We start from the raw sequence: 5,388 nt of genomic DNA, 5'->3' as shown, positions 1-5,388 counted from the left end.
TTGCTCTTTGTTTTTGTTGTTGGTTGCTCTTTGTCATCAGATTTATCTATGGTATCCTTATCTACCACTATGTTGATTTTTTGAGTATCAACATTCACAGTATATAGGACTTCAGGATTAGGATTATTATCCTCTATGTCCATGCTCTCAGCTACTGGTTGATCTTCTGTAGTTGTTGTTTTTACTGGTGGATTATTTAAAGGAGGTGTGGGTAAGTTGTCTCTAATCTTGATACTTGGTGGTCCACCAACTTTACCTTTCCCTTTGTCCTTTTGATATACCAGAATGGGCTTGGGATTCCTATATTCTTCTTGTTTTTCTTTTTCAACCAAGAATATATCCCAACCATTTTCCATTTCCTCTGAAACCTCTGTAACTCTACCTGCCATCAGTGAAATTTGCCAGTGTGCAGTGGAAAAAACTGTCCGGTTGGCCCGAGCTATCAAATCATTAATTTCCTTAGGTGAGTTGACCGAGTATACTGCAAGTAATTTTTCTATTTTAATTTTCTTATCCAACTCAACTATTCCTTGCCTTCTGGCCTCAAGTCTTTTATATAATTCATCAGGAATTTCATTTAGGACTTGCATCAAAAACTTTTTATACATGTCCATGTGTAATATAACACTATCCTCGACTTGTCCTTTCTCATCATCTGATAGGGTGTCATAGATTTTCCCAATGTTTTTCAATTTACCTTCCTCTGTGATCTCATTCAATAATATGTCAAAAGGGGCCAAGTCAGTGTTTGTCTTCTTCTTCTTTTTGGGGGTCAGCTTTTCTTTGGTGTGGCTTTCTTGACCGAAGACCTCACAACTTGTTGCTTATGTCTTGTCCTTCTAGGTGAAGGAGTGGATACCAGTGAGGGGTCTCTTTTCCTAACAACTCTTTTGAAAGTTGTTGGCATATCTCCTTCTGAGGAGGTATCTACTGGTGATAGATGAGTTTCAGGTTGTTGGGCTGCCAACTCTTCTTCTATTATGCCGGTTTTCTTTAGTACATCTTCCTTTATTGCTTTTGATTGTCTGGTTCCTTTCCTCACAAATGCCTCAACTTTCTTTACTCTCTTTTTAGATTGAATTTGACTTTTGATGGTCTCAGCACTACCAAATACTTCTTCCTTTGGTTCGTTGGGGGCTTCCAAAAGTGCTTTGGCATAAGTTTCCACTATGTGGTCATCTGTTTCATACCCCATCTTTGTAACCCAGATTGTTCTTGGGATGACTGCTTCCATCTAGATCTCATCCTTGTATTTGTTGACAATTTCCTATGATAGTCTGATCCTTTTATTCATTCTAACCTTTAGTGCTTGAAAATACTCATTGATATTCTACCGGTATGTCGAATCCAAAATCCTTGTTGCCTATACCGGGAGCCTGTTTGGTTATATGTAGCATTAAACATATAAGTAGATTTCCAAATCTAAAGGTTCCTTTCTTATCCTTCTTGATTTTTGCTAAGTTCTCAATTAACCCATCTTTTAACCATTCACAGATATCAATTTTTACATTATCCTTAGCCATGTCATAAGCATTTTTTATGCATAAACTGGAAATAGAGTTAAGCCTATTTGCATGAGTTGCTTTGTAACCTAGAATCATGCTAATGAATCTCACATTTGTATTGGTCACATCATTAACCCTCAATTATCTTTTGTCGGATGTTGCACCAGTTAATTTCATTACTAGGTGATTGGAGACCTTCTTGGTTTTGTCGGGTCTGGTATCAGTGGAAGGTAACCCTGTTACTACTTTCATAGCTACCTTTGGAATTTTATGCACTAAGTCAAGCCAAAAGAATGAGCCATGTACCCTGCTAAGAACTATCCTAACCACTTCCTTGGGAAATTCAAGAAGCAGAGGATTTCGGTGAATCCTAGGGTTTCAACAATTTTATGTTCAGGTTTCACATTTTTGGCATTGTCACATATAACAGATTTATACATGTTTTTGATTTCTTCATCACCTAATTCCTCTATGTTGCAATGAATGTACATTCTAGGGTCTTTTGCATAAACAACACCCTTTGGAATTTGGGAAAAAGCACCTGTGTTGTCATCTTTCTTAGCTACCTCAGGAACTAGCTCAAACATGGGCCTAGGTCATTTTATAACCTTGACTACTATAGGGTTTGCTATGAATTCAGGTGTAGAGGAGGATGCCATGATGATAAATACCTTTTTCTGCCTTTGGATGGATTCATTGTTGAAATGCTTTGCCTCTTTGCTCGGAATGCCTTTGCTCGGAAATCTTCACACTCTCTGAAAGTTTGAATTCATGGTGAAATGAAATGGAGCCAAAAACCTTATTTTATAAAGTCTTTTCTGCTACCTACCACATTAATTTTTTGCCAGCAATGTATTAACTCAACTTTATTTGTCGGTAATGAAGGATTTTCAACTTCTTTTCTCTAACCGAGGGAATAATAGCACGTGTCATTAAATTGCCAAACCCTCAAGATAATTTTCTTCAATTTGCTGAAGAACATCCTACCGGTGGAGCATTGCTCTATCCTGCCGGTGGAGCATCATATTGTCCTACCGGTGAAGCATTTTTTGGTTCTACCGGTGGAGGAGTAACCCCAATATTTAGATCACCTTTTCTAATCCATTGCTTTGAAAATTCTTGCTTAACCTCTTCAACCTTTTCTTTACCTTTCAAGCTAGTACTTTTGTTATCTACCAGTGTACCTTTACTTCTACAGAATTTAGCAATATGACCAATCTTCTTACATGCATAAAAAGTTACATTATTTTTCTGAATAGCTTTCCCATAACCTATGCTAGTTTGTGTTTTGCATTTATTTGATAAATGACCAAATCTTCCACAAACATAACATCGTACATTCATTTTGCAATTTTCAGAGTTATGACCAATTTTGTTGCATTTGGTGCATTGACTGGTGGGAGGATTGATGTTCTGACAATTCCTAGATCTACATTCATTTGCCCTATGACCATATTTATTACAGTTAAAGCATTTTCCATTGAATTTGTAAGTATTAGAGGGTCTTACCAATTTGCTTTGATCTTGGGTATTTGCAGTACCGGAGCTTTCTTCAACTTCAAATCCAACTCCAGAAGTGTCACCTTTGGGTTTTTGATTCTTCAATAAGGTACCAAGTTCTTCTGAGCTTTTCTTGAATTTTTCTTTGTGTTGATTTGCAGTTTCCAATTCCTTTTCCAAGATCTCTTTTTGTCTCATTAGTTCATTCGAGTCATTTTGAGTATGGATCAGATCTATCTTCAACATGTCATTTTCATAGCTAAGTCTTATGTTCTCATTTGCTACATCACTTAGTCTTCTGGTCAGTTCTTCTTCATTCTTCTTTCTATCCTCAATCTCTTTGCAGAATCTCATAGTCATATCCTGCATTTCATTTTTTGTTGTCATGATCTCTTGTTTCAATTTGCTTATCATATCATTTAGTGATTCCTTTTCATCATTTTCATTTTGCAATTTTTCACAAAGGTCTCTTCTCTTGTTTCTTGCTTTGTTCTGTACTACTTTACAATAGCATCTTCAATGCCAAATTTAGTACTAGTTCTTGCTTTGTTCTTTACATATACCCTTGACCTATAATTCGTACATTAGGTCTGCCTTATAATTTATTTATTGCTTTCTATCCATATCCTACAAATGCCTACAATGATCTCTTTTATATACAAGAGTCATTTTACAATTTGCCAAGTTGGCTTACAATGATAAACAAAATATTACATATCAAAAATCTTGTCGACTTCTATGTCGGTATACATATTTCCATCTATGCTAGTGTACATCTTCTATGCCAGTGTACATCTTCTATGTCGGTGCTAGTGTAGTTTGATTTTGTTGATGTCGGGGCACTTTTTTGTTTGAGTAACCCTTTGCCGGTATAATGTCTTGCCGGTGCCATAGAATTGCAAGGTTGCCTGAGTAATGCTTTGTCGGTATAATGTCTTGCCGGTGCCATAGGATTGCAAGGTTGCCTGAGTAATGCTTTGCCGGTGTCATAAGATTGCAAGGTTGCCATCAATGACAAAACCTTCAATCACACACAATGTCTCATTAGAGTGTCCATATGCCAACACTGTGAATGAACCTGTTGCTCTACATGTTTCTCTATATGTGTCTCAGCCTGTTTCTCTATTGTCTCTACTGATGGTTTCTCTAATGGTGCCTCTAATGATTTTACAGTGGTATCCACTGTCGGTTTTTTTGTTTGCACCTCATTATTGTCCACTGTCAATTGCTCAATGGGCTTTTCTGTAGCCAATATCCCATTTGTTGATTTTTCAATGTTGGTATCAATGGTATTAGTCACCATTCCAGTAACCAAGGGATCAACTGATTTTTTAGTTTGTTGCTCAGTCCTAATTTCAATGTTTCCAACTGTATCCTTAATATGTGTCTCAACTATAATATCTGTACATTAGGAAATAGGAAATCATCACAAACAAAGATAAATGTAATAGCTCAATCACAAATGCATTCATTGCAATGATCTATCCTAAACAACACTCAATAGAGACATGAAATAAAAACATTCAAAAGCAAAGACATATGCAAACCAATAGCAGATTTGAATGCTCCTTCACGCGGCTCCATTGTTCTTCTTTCCTCTTCAAATGGTTTGGTTGTGGATCTCACCTACAAGTGCACACACACAATTGAAAGCAAGTAGACGAGATTTTTGATCAAGAGTACTAGAAGCGTAAATTCGATAGTCTAATTACCAATTATTAGCCTTGATTGATGAAGATCATCCAATTTATAGAAAAATTGGAGAGATGACAAGATTAGCTTGATTCAATTCAAATGGAAATTGCAAATCAATTATGTCAATTATGACAAATTATGACAAATTATGCACTTTCTATGCAAAATTTGTTGATTGATAATTTATGACAAATTATGACAAACTTCTATGTCAAAATTGATTGATTGTCAATTATGACAAATTTATGACAAATTGACATGTCATTTCCATGAATTTAGGAGAGAAATAGGAGGAAATTGAAATTAGGAATTAGAAAATTAAGAAATTAGGAAATTGATGGAAATTAGAAATTAGGTAAATTAATTAATAATTTGTCATTTATTAATTAATTCACAAAGAGGAATAATTAGCCAATTAAATGAACATTTAATTGCAATGAGAAGACTTAGGATAAATAAACAATTTATTAATCCTAAAGGAAGAAATGACACACACAAGGTTAAATGATTAAATCACGAAACCCTAGAAGATGAATTAGGTCTTGAGGAAAGATAATTGAATCGATCATGATTTGATTTTGGATTGATAAATGACCAATGTGATAAATGATTTGATTGAGAAAAAGGCGCCAATTGACGAGGAACAATGACTAATTGATCCAAATTGACATATTTGAGATAGACAACG

The sequence above is a fragment of the Cryptomeria japonica genome, chromosome 7 (genome assembly GCF_030272615.1).
Source record: "Cryptomeria japonica chromosome 7, Sugi_1.0, whole genome shotgun sequence".
NCBI classification, from domain to species: domain Eukaryota; kingdom Viridiplantae; phylum Streptophyta; class Pinopsida; order Cupressales; family Cupressaceae; genus Cryptomeria; species Cryptomeria japonica.
The sequence above is the reverse complement of the archived record's forward strand: the minus strand, read 5'-3'. Positions refer to the sequence as shown.